General features: G+C 44.1%; 1 protein-coding gene across 7 annotated transcripts in view; it reads right to left on the bottom strand.

Moving 5' to 3' along the window:
• Positions 1-15743, bottom strand: part of KLHL25 (kelch like family member 25) — a 68722-nt gene that overhangs the window by 33157 nt on the left and 19822 nt on the right. For 4 of the 7 annotated variants that reach the window (XR_016392014.1, XR_016392016.1, XM_089906839.1 and 1 more), the window contains exon 2: positions 1138-2771. The exons of 1 other annotated variant lie outside the window; for it this stretch is intronic. The gene's annotated coding sequence lies outside the window, so the exon portion shown is untranslated. The remainder of the gene's footprint in view (positions 1-1137; positions 2772-15743) is intronic. 2 more of the 7 variants (XM_089906840.1, XM_089906838.1) reach the window with 2 other exon arrangements.

Below are 15743 nucleotides of genomic sequence, written 5' to 3'. Positions count from 1 at the left end.
CAGGCTCCTCTGAGCAGAGCCGAGAGCAGCAGCACCTGCCAGGAGGGCCGCCTCCCCGTCTGTCCCGCCTCTTCCCAGGAGGTGCCCAGACCTGAGCCAGTCTTCCAGGGACAGCCCCGAAGCACCAGGATTCTGCAGGGGTTGGAGAGTCTCACTGGCCCCAGTTTACAGACAAGGAGGCTGAGGCCCAGACACAGGGAGGGGGCTGCAGAGACTGTGAATCGAGTCTCCACCCAGGCCCACGGGTGCCCAGGGCTGCCCTTCAGCTCCAGGCCAGCAGTGTGGGAGGACAGGCCTGAAAGCCAGGGGCCCTGGATGCTGTGTGCCCCACCTCAGGCTACTCACCTCCACCAGAAATATACCCGGAAGCCGAAGCGTTACCTCAGCTGTAACATGTCCAGCATTTCCCCCAAACCTGCTCCTCCCCGATCTGGGAAATGCCACCAACACGCTCCTTGGTGCTCACATCCCATCATCCCAACAACCAGGCCACCACATGTCCTGTGGCCGCGCCTCCTACACGAGCCCTGGGCCTGACCCTCCCCCCAACCCCTGTCTCTCCCCTGGACTAACAGAAATGCCCCTCACCAGCCTCTGCTTCTGCTCGTGCCCCCCAGGGTCTGAATTCATCCAGAGACCAGAACCTTTTAAACAGTATCACCTGGATCACACCACGCCCAGCTCAAAACTCTCCAGGGCCGTCCCAGCACCCTCAGTAAAATCCCAGGTCCCTACTGTGGCCTCCAGGTCTCCACTGGCTACCCCTGTGTCCTCACATCCTGCCACGTCCCAAAGAGCTGCCCCTCAGGCTGCGCTGGACTTGTCACTGGCCTCAGGACCTTTTCACGTGCTGTTCTTCTGCCTGGAATGCGCCCCTGCCCACCCCATTTTTCCTGAGTGGCTCACTCTCGTGCCTCCTGAGAGCGGCCACCTTGTTGAGGTCACCCCCTCCCACACCTCCCCTACTTCTGCCTTCGCAGCACCCGTCACAACTTAGCATCATGCGCTTATCTGCCTCCTGCATCTCTGGCCCCTGAAGGCAGGGACCGTGTGTGGTGCTGATGGGACCCGGCACAGAGTGACCACTTGACTGGACTAAATGACGAAGCTAAGATGCATATGGTGCATAAAGCTCACCTCACTAACATCCACTGCGGTGCTCGCCCAGCTGCCCTCCTCCAGGCCCAGAGAAGATGCAGGCTGAGACGGCTGTGGATGCTGCCGAGGTAGGTGTGACGATGGGCGGGCGTGGTGGACATGCAAGCCAGCACAGCCCCCTCCTGCTTGCCCCAACATCCAGCTGTTCTCAGGAACCACCCTCCTCCACTCCAGACTGTTTAGACACAGGATCCAAGGCAGGGCACCGGGCTGGCCAAAGTGGTGCATCCGTGGGCTCTAGCATCCTCCCAGCCATTGTGACAGGCCCACACCCAGGATGGGGCCAGGAGACTCTGACGGGCCCCACACTCAGGATGGGCCCAGGAGACTCTGACGGGCCCCACACCCAGGATGGGCCCAGGAGACTCTGACGGGCCCCACACCCAGGATGGGCCCAGGAGACTCTGACGGGCCCCACACCCAGGATGGGCCCAGGAGACTCTGACGGGCCCCACACCCAGGATGGGCCCAGGAGCCTCTGATGGGCCCCACACCCAGGATGGGCCCAGGAGACTCTAGTCAACGATGTTTACTCAGCTGCAGGGGGTGAGGCCAGCTCCGTTCCTGGGGCTGCTGACAGACTGAACCGAGGCTGGGAGCGGAAGTGCTGCCTGAGGTGGGGGCTGCACAGAGGAGGAGAGCAGGGCCCTCATGCCTGCTGACCCGAACCAGTCCGCCCCCTTCCTTTCTGTCTCTTGCCACCAAGAGTCCCAACTAGTAAAAGGATCACTGGGACGTCAGTTCCTGAATCAGGGATCAGGACTGCTGGCCTTAGTAAGGGGTCTTAGCTATGCGAGTCCTGCCACCCTTTCCACCTCCAGGGGAGGCCACCCTAGACACCAAGAACGGGTTTCATGAGGTGATTTCCAGTGTTCAGTACCAGTTACACACCCAGCCCTATGCCGGGGCTGGGGGATCCAAAGGGAGTATATAAGACAAAAGGTTCCCAGTGGCAGGAAGGGTGAGCACCAAAAGTGTGTGTGCAGTCAGGTCTGTCCAGACTCTTGGAAGCCTGTCTCCATGGCCCCCTGCCTTTGGGGGCCCCCAAAAATCAGACACTCTCAAGCTGTACGTATCTCAGGACTATTTTGATGACCTAAGCGTCATCCCGGGTTTTGATGGATTTAAGGCACATAAATTAACTGCGTGACACTGCCATGCTCCTGACAAGCAATTTATTATCCTGCTAAGAGGTACTGATCCACCTCCGACAATAGCTCCGCTTCCCCGACTGCGATCCTTACCTACAGGAGAGAGTAAAACGCACCAGATAGAAGGGATGGGATCAAGATGGCAGAGGAACAGGCTGGGGAGCTCACCTGCTCCCACAAAAACATTAAAAATACACCTACAAGTGGAACGATGCATACAGAGCACCTACTGAACGCCGGCAGAAGGCCTCAGACTTCCGAAAGGGCAAGAAAACCTCCATGTAGCTGCATAGGACGAAAGGCAAAAGAAGAAGAAAGAAATCGGGATGGGGCTTGCGCCCCAAGGAGGGAGCTGTGAAGGAGGAAAGATTTCCGCACCTTGAGAAGTCTCCTCACTGGCAGGGAGATGAGCCTGGACGGAGGCGGAGCTTCAGAGCCTCGGAGGAGAGTGCAGCAACTGGTCTGCGGAAGGCAAAACGGACAGTAACCTGCAGAGAAGGTCGGCACCGCCACCCTGTGCTCCCCAGCCTGAGACTCTCATCTTTCGGTGCAGGTGGGGACTGGGTGCTAAAGCTCAGGCTTTAGAGGTCAGACCCAGGGAGAGGACCGGGGATGGCTGCATGGAGACAGCCTGAAGAGGCTGGGGTGTGGACACTGAGGGGGTACTTGGAAGAAGCCTGGGCCTGCCAGAGAGGCAAGGTGCCATTATGGGGAGGGGGCATGAGGAGAGGAGTTGGACCACCAAAAGAGCTTCTTTCCCTGTGAGCGCTCCCAGGCAACAGGACACCACCTACCAGAGTTCCAGGGGTGGGCGTGAGTCGCTGCTATGAGACACACAAGTGGGTGCCAAGCGCTGCCCCCAGTCTCCCAGGAATACACGGAGAGCAGCTACTACTACGGGACCTGCGAACAGGCATCAAGCACTGCCCCCGCCATCCCGGGAGTGCACAAGGGCCACTGCACCTGCACACCCCATATCAAGGGGATAACAGCCAGCACACGCTGAAGAAAGAGACAACAAACATCCAAACTAAAGGAAGCCCCTCTCTTCTGGAAAACATGGTGGAGTAGAAGGACTTGAGCCTACCTCCTCTCACGAAAACACCAAAATCACAACTAACGGCTGAACAGCCATCAACAAAAAAGACAGGGACCTACCAAAAAAAAGATATTTTAGATTCAAAGACAAAGAAGGAGCCACAACAAGATGGTAGGAGGGAGGCTTCCACAACATAATCAAATCGCATACCCAACCACGTGGGTGACCCACAAATTGGAAAATAATTATATCACAGAGGCTCTCCCACAGGAGTGAGAGTCCTGAGCCCCATGTCAGGTTCCCCAGCCTGAGGGTCTGACATCAGGAGGAGGAACCCCCAGAGCATTTGGCTTTGCAAGCCAGTGGGGCTTGAGTGCAGGAACTCCACAGGACTGGGGCAAACAGGGACTCCACTCTTAGAGGGCGCACACAAGATTTCACGTACACTGGGACCCAGCCCAAAGCAGTAACTCCATAGAAGCCAAGGCTCGACCTACCTATGAGTCTTGGAGGGTGTCCTGGGGAGGCAGGGGGAGGCTGTGGCTGACTGACGAGGGAGCAAGGACACTGGTGGCAGAGGCCCCAGAGAATATTGATCAGCATTACCTCTCCTGGAGGTCACTATTTTGACATCAAGACCTGGCCCTACCAAACAGCCTGCAGGCTCCAGTGCTGGAATGCCTCAGGCCAAACAAACAGCAGGATAGGAACAGCCCCACCCATCAGCAGACAGGCTGCCTAAAGCCGTACGGAGCTCACAGCCACCTCTAACCACACCACTTGACACGGCCCTGCCGACTACAGGGACAAGACCCAGCTGAACCCACCAGCGGGCAGGCACCAGTCCCTCCCACCAGGAAGCCTGCACAAACACCAGGACCAACTTCACCCACCAAGGGGCAGACACCAAAAGCAAGAGGAGCTATGATCCTGCAGCCAGCAGAAAGGAAACCACAAACACAGAAAGTCAGACAAAATGAGATGGTAGATAAATACGTTCCAGACGAAGGAACAAGACAAAAACCCACTAAATGAAGTGGAGATAGGTAACCTACCCGAAAGAGAATTTAGAGTAATGATAGTAAGGATGATCCAAGATCTTGGAAAAAGAATGGAGGCACGGATTGAGACGATACAAGAGATGATTAACAAAAAGCTAGGAGACTTAAAGAACAAACAAACAGAGATGAACAATACAATAACTGGAATGAAAAATACACTAGAGGAATCACTAGCAGAATAACTGAGGCAGAAGAGTGAATAGCTGACTGAAAGAGCAGTGGAAATCACAGCTGTGGAACAGAATAAAGAAAAAAAATGAAAAGGAATAAGGTCAGTCTCAGAGACCTCTGGAACACTATTAAACACACAAACATTTGTATTAAGGAGTCCCAGAAGGAAAAGAGAGAAAGGACGTGAGAAAATATTTGAAGAGATAATAGCTGAAAACTTCCCTAACATGAGAAAGGAAACACTCAAATCCAGGAAGCACAGAGTCCCATACAAGATAAACCCAATGAGGAACATGATGAGACACATATTAATCAAACCGACAAAAATGAAAGACAAAGGAAGAATATTAAAAGCCACAAGGGAAAAGAAACAAGTAACATACAAGGTAATCCCCATAAGGTTTTCAGCTGATCTTTCAGCAGAAATTCTGCAAGACTGAAGGGAGTGGCACTATATATTTAAACTGATGAAAGGGAAAAATCTACAACCAAGAATACTCTATCCAGCAAGGCTCTCATTCATATTTGATGGAGAAATCAAAAGCTTTACAGACAACCAAAAGCTAAGAGAGCTCAGCACCACCAAACCAGCTTTAAAACAAATCCTAAAGAAACTTCTCTAAGTGGAAAATAAATGGCCACAACTACAATAGAATCAAGAAAATTGTGAATGGGAAAGCTCACCAGTAAAGGCAAACATAAAGTAAACATCTACACACAAATATAACATCAAAGCCAGCAATCGTGAGAAGATAAGAATAAAAATGCAGGATACTGGAAATGCATTGGAAATTAAGAGACCAGCAATTTAAAACAATCTGGTATACATATAGACTGCTATAACAAAACCTCATGGGAACCACAAACCAAAATCTACAATAGAAACACACACAAAAAAGAAAAAGCAATCCAAATACAACACTAAAGATAGACATCAAATCATAAGAGAACAAAAGAGGAAGGGAAGAAAAAAGACCTTCAAAAACAAACCCAAAACAATTAACAAAATGGCAATAAGAACATACATATTGATAATTACCTTAAATGTAAATGGATTAAATGCTCCAACCAAAAGACATAGACTGGCTGAATGGATACAAAAACAATATCCATATTTCTGCTGTCTACAAGAGACACACTTCAGATCTAGGGACATGTACAAACAAAGTGAGGGGATGGAAAAAGGTATTCCATGCAAGTAGAAATCAAAAGAAAGCTGGAGTAGCAATACTCATATCAGACAAAATAGAGTTTAAAATAAAGACTGTTACAAGAGACAAGGAAGGTCACTACATAATGATCAAGGGATCAATCCAAGAAGAAGATATAACAATTGTAAATATATATGCACACAACACAGGAGCACCTCAATATATAAGACAAATACTAACAGCCATAAAAAGAGAAACTGACAGTAACACAATAATAGTGGGAGACTTTAACACCCCACTTTCATCATTGGACAGATCATCCAGACAGAAAATCAATATGGAAACACAGGCCTTAAATGACACATTAGACCAGATGGACTTAACTGATATTTATAGAACATTGCATCCAAAAGCAACAGAATACACTTTCTTCTCAAGTGCACATGGTACATTCTCCAGGAGAGATCACATCTTGGGTCACAAATCAAGCCTTGGTAAATTTAAGAAAATCGAAATCATATCAAGCATCTTTTCTGACCACAACACTATGAGATTAGAAGTCAATTACAGGAAAAAAGAAAACTGTAAAAAACACAAACACGTGGAGGTTAAACAATATCTTACTAATCAATCAATGGATCACTGAAGAAATCAAAGAGGAAATCAAAAAATACCTAGAGACAAACGAAAATGAAAGCATGATGATCCAAAACCTATGGGATGCGGCTAACAGTTCTAAGAGGGAAGTTTATAGCAATACAATCTTAACTCAGGAAACAAAAAAAATCTCAAATACACAACCTAAACTTACAGCCAAAGCAACTAGAGAAAGATGAAACAAAACCCAAAGTTGGAAAAAAAAGAAATGATAAAGATCAGAGCAAAAATACACTTGATCTTAGCCAAAAGGCCAAGAAGCAATAGAGACCAGAAATAAATGAGATAGAGAAGAAAACAATAGAAAAGATCAATGAAACAAAAAGCTGATTCCTTTAAAAGATAAACAAAATTGATAAACCTTTAGCCAGACTCTTTGAGAAAAAAAGGGAGAGGGCTCAAATCAATAAAATTAGAAATGAAAAAGGAGAACTTACAATGGACACCACAGAAATACAAAAAGATCATGAGATTACTACAAACAACCACATGCTACTAAAATGGACAACCTAGAAGAAATGGACAAATTCTTAGAAAGGTACAATCTTCAAAAACTGAACCAGGAAGAAATTGAAAATATGAACAGACCACAAGTAATGAAATTGAAACAGTGATTTTAAAACTACCAACAAACAAAAGTCCAGGACCAGACGGCTTCACAGGTGAATTCTATCAAACATTTAGAGAAGAGCTAACACCCATACTTCCCAAACTCTTCCAAAAAATTGCAGAGGAAGGAACACTCCCAAACTCATTCTACAAGGACACCCATCACTCTGGTATCAAAACCAGACAGAGATACTACAAAAAAAGAAAGTTACAGACAAAAATCACTGATGGATATAGATGCAAAAATCCTCAACAAAATACTAGCAAACAGAATCCAACAACACATTAAAAGGATCATACACCATGATCAAATGGGATTTATCCCTGGGATGCAAGGATTCTTCGATATCCACAAATCAATCAGTACGATATACCACATTAACAAACTGAAGAATAAAAACCATATGATCATCTCAATAGATGCAGAAAAAGCTTTTGACAAAATTTAACACCCATTTATGATAAAAAGTCTCCAGAAAGTGGGCACAGAGGGAACTTACCTCAACATAATAAAGGCCATATATGGCAAACCCACAGCTAACATCATTCTCAATAGTGAAAAGATGAAAGCATTCCCTCTAAGATCAGGAACTAGACAAGATGTCCACTCTCGCCACTTTTATTCAATGTAGTTTTGGAAGTCCTAACCACAGCAATCAGAGAAGAAAAAGAAAAGGAATCCAAAGTGGAAAAGAAGAAATAAAACTGTCACTGTTTGCAGATGACATGATACTATACATAGAAAATCCTAAAGATGCTATGAGAAAACTACTAGAGCTTATCAATGAATTCGGTAAAGTTGCAGGATAGAAAATTAATACAGGACTTCCCTGGTGGCGCAGTGGGTGAGAATCCACCTGCCAATGCAGGGAACACGAGTTCGATCCCTGGTCCAGGAAAATCCCACATGCCGTGGAGGAACTAAGCCCGTGGGCCACAACTACTGAGCCTGCACTCTACAGCCTGCGAGCCACAACTACTGAGCCCTCATGCCACAATTACTGAAGCCCACGCGCCTACAGCCCATGCTCCACAACAAGAGAAGCCATCACAATGAGAAGCACGTGCACTGCAACGAAGAGTAGCCCTCACTCGCCGCAACTAGAGAAAGCCCACGTGCAGCAACAAAGACCCAATAATAAATAAATTAAATAAATTTATTTTAAAAAAGAAAGAAAATTAATACACAGAAATCTGTTGCATTTCTATATGCTAACGACAAAAGATCCAAAAAGAGAAATTAAGGAAACAATCCCATTTACCATCACATCAAAAAGAATAAAACACCTAGGAATAAACCTACCTAAGGAGGCAAGACGTGCCTGTACTCTGAAAACAATAAGACACTAATGAAAGAAATCGAAGATGACACAAACACATGGAAAGATACACCATGTTCTTGCATTGGAAGAATCAATATTGTCAAAATGACTATACTACCCAAGGCAATCTACAGATTCAATGCAATCCCTATCAAATTACCAATGGCATTTTTCACAGAACTAGAACAAAATTTTTTTTAATTTGTATGGAGACACAAAAGACCCCCAATAGCCAAAGCAATCCTGAGAAAGAAAAATGGAACTGGAGGAATCAGGCTCCCTGACTTCAGACTATACTACAAAGCTACAGTCATCAAAACAGTATGATACTGGCACAAAAACAGAAATATAGCTCAATGGAACAGGATACAAAGCCCAGAAATAAACCCATGTACCTATGGTCAACTAATCTATGACCAAGGAGGCAAGAATATACAATGGAGAGAAGACAGTCTCTTCAATAAGCGATGCTGGGAACACCGGACAGCTACGTGTAAAAGAATGAAATTAGAACATTCTCTAATACCATACACAAAAATAAACTCAAAATGGATCAAAGACCTAAAGGTAAGGCTGGACACTATAAAACTCTTAGAGGAAAACAAAGGCAGAACACTCTTTGACATAAATCACAGCAATACTTTTTGGATCCACCTCCTAATGAAAATAAATAAATAAATAAATGGGATCTAATTAAACGTAAAAGCTTCTGCACAGCAAAGGAAACCATAAACAAAATGAAAAGACAGGGGACGAGGGGAAGATGGCGGAGGAGCGAGACGCAGAGATCACCTTCCTCCCCACAGATACACCAGAAATACACCTACACGTGGAACAACTCCTACAGAACACCTACTAAACGCTGGCAGAAGACCTCAGACCTCCCAAAAGGCAAGAAACTTCCCACGTACCTGGGTAGGGCAAAAGAAAAAAGAATAAACAGAGACAAAAGGATAGGGACAGGACCTGCACCAGTGGGAGGGAGCTGTGAAGGAGGAAACGTTTCCACACACTAGGAAGCCCCTTCGCGGGCAGAGACTGCAGGTGGCGGAGCGGGAAGCTTTGGAGCTGCGGGGGAGAGCACAGCAACAGGGGTGCGGAGGGCAAAGCAGAGAGATTCCGCACAGAGGATCGGTGCCGACCAGCACTAACCAGCCCGAGAGGCTTGTCTGCTCACCCGCCGGCGCGGGCGGGGCTGGGAGTTGAGGCTCGGGCTTAGGTCGGAGCGCTGGGAGAGGACTGGCAGCGTGAACACACCCTGCAGGGGGTTAGTGCACCACGTTTAGCCGGGAGGGAGTCCGGGGAAAAGTCTGGACCTGCCGAAGAGGCAAGAGACTTTTTCTTCCCTCTTTGGTTCCTGGTGCGTGAGGAGAGGGGTTAAGAGCTCTGCTTAAAGGAGCTCCGGCTAAAAGTGCGGACCCCAGAGGCGGGCATGAGACGCTAAGTCGGCTGCTGCCGCCACCAAGAAGCCTGTGTGCGAGCACAGATCACTATCCACACCCCCCTTCCGGGAAGCCTGTGCAGCCCGCCACTGCCAGGGTCCCGGGATCCAGGGACAACTTCCCCGGGAGAACGCACGGCGTGCCTCAGGCTGGTGCAGCGTCATGCCGGCCTCTGCCGCCGCAGGCTCGCCCACACCCCGTGCCCCTCCCTCCCCCGGCCTGAGTGAACCAGACTCCCCGAAGCAGCTGCTCCTTTAACCTCGTCCTATCTGACCGAAGAACAGACGCCCTCCGGCAACCTACACGCAGAAGTGGGGCCAAATCCAAAGCTGAACCCCGGGAGCTGTGCGAACAAAGAAGAGAAAGGGAAATCTCTCCCAGTAGCCTCAGAAGCAGCGGATTAAAGCTCCACATCAACTTGATGTACCCTGCATCTATGGAATACATGAATAGACAATGAATCATCCCAAATTGAGGAGGTGGACTTTGAGAACAAGATTTATGATTTTTCCCATTTTCCTCTTTTTGTGAGTGTGTATGTGTATGCTTATGTGTGAGATTTTGTCTGTATAGCTTTGCTTCCACCATTTGTCCTAGGGTTCTATCCGTCCGTTTTGTATTTCTTAATAATTATTTTTTATTTTAATAACTTTATTATATTTTATTTTATTTTACGTTATCTTCTTTCTTTTTTTCCTTCCTCCCTCCCTCCCTCCCTCCTTCCCTCCCTTTCTTTCTTTCTTCTACTAATTCTTTCTTTCTACTTTTTCTCCCTTTTATTCTGAGCCGTGTGGATGAAAGGCTCTTGGTGCTGCAGCCAGGAGTCAGTGCTGTGCCTCTGAGGTGGGAGAGCCAACTTCAGGACACTGGTCCACAAGAGACCTCCCAGCTCCACGTAATATCAGACGGCGAAAATCTCCCAGAGATCTCCATCTCAACACCAGCACCCAGCTTCACTCAACGACTAGCAAGCTATAGTGCTGGACACCCTATGCCAAACAACTAGCAAGACAGGAACACAACCCCACCCATTAGCAGAGAGGCTGCCTAAAATAATAATAAGTCCACAGACACTGTAAAACACACCACCAGATGTGGACCTGCCCACCAGAAAAACAAGATCCAGCCTCATCCACCAGAACACAGGCACTAGTCCCCTCCACCAAGAAGACTACACAACCCACTGAACCAACCTTAGCCACTGGGGACAGACACCAAAAACAACGGGAACTACGAACCTGCAGCCTGCAAAAAGGAGACCCCAAACACAGGAAGATAAGCAAAATGAGAAGACAGAAAAACACACAGCAGATGAAGGAGTAAGATAAAAACCCACCAGACCTAACAAATGAAGAGGAAAGAGGAAGTCTACCTGAAAAAGAATTCAGAATAATGATAGCAAAGATGATCCAAAATCTTGGAAACAGAATAGAGAAAATGCAAGAAACATTTAACAAGGACGTAGAAGAACTAAAGATGAAACAAACAATGATGAACAACACAATAAATGAAATTAAAAATACTCTAGATGGGATCAATAGCAGAATAACTGAGGCAGAAGAACGGATAAGTGACCTGGAAGATAAAATAGTGGAAATAACTACTAGAGAGCAGAATAAAAAAAAAGAATGAAAAGAACTGAGGACAGTCTCAGAGACCTCTGGGACAACATTAAACACACCAACATTCGAATTATAGGGGTTCCAGAAGAAGAAGAGAAAAAGAAAGGGATTGAGAAAATATTTGAAGAGATTATAGTTGAAAACTTCCCTAATATGGGAAAGGAAATAGTTAATCAAGTCCAGGAAGCACAGAGAGTCCCACACAGGATAAATCCAAGGAGAAATACGCCAAGAAACATACTAATCAAACTGTCAAAAATTAAATACAAAGAAAATATATTAAAAGCAGCAAGGGAAAAACAACAAATAACATACAAGGGAATCCCCATAAGGTTAACAGCTGATCTCTCAGCAGAAACCCTACAAGCCAGAAGGGAGTGGCAAACATATTTAAAGTGATGAAGGAGAAAAACCTGCAACCAAGATTACTCTACCCAGCAAGGATCTCATTCAGATTTGATGGAGAAATTAAAACCTTTACAGACAAGCAAAAGCTGAGAGACTTCAGCACCACCAAGCCACCTTTACAACAAATGCTAAAGGAACTTCTCTAGGCAAGAAACACAAGAGAAGGAAAAGACCTACAATAATGAACCCAAAACAATTAAGAAAATGGGAATAGGAACATACATATCGATAATAACCTTAAATGTAAATGGCCCAAATGCTCCCACCAAAAGACACAGATTGGCTGAATGGATACAAAAACAAGACCCATATATATGCTGTCTACAACAGACCCACTTCAAACCTAGAGACACATACAGACTGAAAATAAGAGGATGGAAAAAGATATTCCATGCAAATGGAAACCAAAAGAAAGCTGGAGTAGCAATTCTCATATAAGACAAAATAGACTTTAAAATAAAGACTATTAGAAGAGACAAAGAAGGACACTACATAATGATCAAGGGATCGATCCAAGAAAAAGATATAACAATTGTAAATATTTATGCACCCAACATAGGAGCACCTCAATACATAAGGCAAATACTAACAGCCATAAAAGGGGAAATCGACAGTAACACATTCATAGTTGGGGACTTTTAACACCCCACTTTCACCAATGGACAGATCATCCAAAATGAAAATAAGTAAGGAAACACAAGCTTTAAATGATACATTAAACAAGATGGACTTAATTGATATTTATAGGACATTCCATCCAAAAACAACAGAATACACATTTTTCTCAAGTGCTCATGGAACATTCTCCAGGATAGATCATATCTTGGGTCACAAATCAAGCCTTGGTAAATTTAAGAAAATTGAAATTATATCAAGTATCTTTTCCGAACACAACACTATGAGACTAGAATCAATTACAGGAAAAGATCTGTAAGAAATACAAAAACATGGAGGCTAAACAATACACTACTTAATAACAAAGTGATCACTGAAGAGATCAAAGAAGAACTCAAAAAATACCTAGAAACAAATGACAATGGAGACACAACAACCCAAAACCTATGGGATGCAGCAAAAGCATTTCTAAGATGGAAGTTTATAGCAATACAATCCTACCTTAAGAAACAGGAAACATCTCGAATAAACAACCTAACCTTGCACCTAAAGCAATTAGAGAAAGAAAAACAAAAAAAACCACAAAGTTAGCAGAAGGAAAGAAATCATAAAGGTCAGATCAGAAATAAATGAAAAAGAAATGAAGGAAATGATAGCAAAGATCAATAAAACTAAAAGCTGGTTCTTTGAGAAGATAAACAAAGTTGATAAACCATTAGCCAGACTCATCAAGAAAAAGAGGAAGAGGACTCAACTCAATAGAATTAGAAATGAAAAAGGAGAAGTAACAACTGACACTGTAGAAATACAAAAGATCATGAGAGATTACTACAAGCAACTCTATGCCAATAAAATGGACAACCTGGACGAAATGGACAAATTCTTAGAAATGCAAGAATTTGAATCAGGAAGAAATAGAAAATATGAACAGACCAAACACAAGCACTGAAATTGAAACTGTGATTAAAAATCTTCCAACAAACAAAAGCCCAGGACCAGGTGGCTTCACAGGCCAATTCTATCAAACATTTGGAGAAGAGCTAACACCTATCCTTCTCAAGCTCTTCCAAAATATAGCAGAGGGAGGAACACTCCCAAACTCATTCTACGAGGCCACCATCACCTTGATACCAAAACCAGACAAGGATGTCACAAAGAAAGAAAACTACAGGCCAATATCACTGATGAACACAGATGCAAAAATCCTCAACAAAATACTAGCAAACAGAATCCAACAGCACATTAAAAGGATCATACACCATGATAAAGTGGGGTTTATTCCAGGAATGCAAGGATTCTTCAATATACGCAAATCAATCAACGTGATACACCATATTAACAAACTGAAGGAGCAAAACCATAGGATCATCTCAATAGATGCAGAGAAAGCTTTTGACAAAATTCAACACCCATTTATGATAAAAACCCTGCAGAAAGTAGGCACAGAGGGAACTTTCCTCAACATAATAAAGGCCATATATGACAAACCCACAGCCAACATCGTCCTCAATGGTGAAAAGCTGAAAGCATTTCCACTAAGATCAGGAACAAGACAAGGTTGCCCACTCTCACTACTCTTATTCAACATAGTTTTGGAAGTTTTAGCCACAGCAATCAGAGAAGAAAAGTAAATAAAAGGAATCCAAATCGGAAAAGAAGAAGTAAAGCTGTCACTGTTTGCAGATGACATGATACTATACATAGAGAATCCTAAAGATGCTACCAGAAAACTACTAGAGCTAATCAATGAATTTGGTAAAGTAGCAGGATACAAAATTAATGCACAGAAATCTCTGGCATTCTTATACACTAATGATGAAAAATCTGAAAGTGAAATCAAGAAAATACTCTCATTTACCACTGCAACAAAAAGAATGAAATACCTAGGAATAAACCTACCTAAGGAGACAAAAGACCTGTATGCAGAAAATTATAAGACACTGATGGAAGAAATTAAAGATGATACAAATAGATGGAGAGATATACCATGTTCTTGGAATCAACATTGTGAAAATGACTCTACTCCCCAAAGCAATCTACAGATTCAATGCAATCCCTATCAAACTGCCACTGGCATTTTTCACAGAACTAGAACAAAAAATTTCACAATTTGTATGGAAACACAAAAGACCCCGAATAGCCGAAGCAATCTTTAGAACAAAAAAATGGAGCTGGATGAATCAGGCTCCCTGACTTCATACTATACTACAAAGCTACAGTAATCAAGACAGTATGGTACTGGCACAAAAACAGAAAAATAGATCAATGGAACAGGATAGAAAGCCCAGAGATAAACCCATGCACATATGGTCACCTTATCTTTGATAAAGGAGGCAGGAATGTACAGTGGAGAAAGGACAGCCTCTTCAATAAGTGGTGCTGGGAAAACTGGACAGCTACATGTAAAAGTATGAGATTAGATCACTCCCTAACACCATACACAAAAATAAGCTCAAAATGGATTAAACACCTAAATGTAAGGCCAGAAACTATCAAACTCTTAGTGGAAAACATAGGCAGAACACTCTATGATATAAATCACAGCAAGATCCTTTTTGACCCACCTCCTAGAGAAATGGAAATAAAAACAAAAATAAACAAATGGGACCTAATGAAACTTCAAGTCTTTTGCACAGCAAAGGAAACCATAAACAAGACCAAAAGACAACCCTCAGAATGGGAGAAAATATTTGCAAATGAAGCAACTGACAAAGGATTAATCTTCAAAATTTATAAGCAGCTCATGCAGCTCAATAACAAAAAAACAAACAACCCAATCCAAAAATGGGCAGAAGACCTAAATAGACATTTCTCCAAAGAAAATATACAGGCTGCCAACAAACACATGAAAGAATGCTCAACATCATTTCATTAGAGAAATGCAAATCAAAACTACAATGAGATATCATCTCACACCAGTCAGAATGGCCATCATCAAAAAATCTAGAGAGGGTGTGGAGAAAAGGGAACACTCTTGCACTGCTGGTGGGAATGTGAATTGGTACAGCCACTATGGAGAACAGTATGGAGGTTTCTTAAAAAACTACAAATAGATCTACCATATGACCCAGCAATCCCACTACTGGGCATATACCCTGAGAAAACCAAAATTCAAAAAGAGTCATGTACCAAAATGTTCACTGCAGCTCTATTTACAATAGCCCGGAGATGGAAACAACCTAAGTGTCCATCATCGGATGAATGGATGAAGAAGATGTGGCACATATATACAATGGAATATTACTCAGCCATAAAAAGAAATGAAATTGAGCTATTTGTAATGAGGTGGATAGACCTAGAGACTGTCATACAGAGTGAAGTAAGTCAGAAAGAGAAA

The sequence above is a fragment of the Delphinapterus leucas genome, chromosome 2 (genome assembly GCF_059928025.1).
Source record: "Delphinapterus leucas isolate spDelLeu-1000000601 "Yukka" chromosome 2, BTC_Dleu_Yukka2, whole genome shotgun sequence".
NCBI lineage: Eukaryota > Metazoa > Chordata > Mammalia > Artiodactyla > Monodontidae > Delphinapterus > Delphinapterus leucas.
Note: the sequence above shows the minus strand (reverse complement) of the source record. Positions and strands in the feature narration are given on the sequence as shown.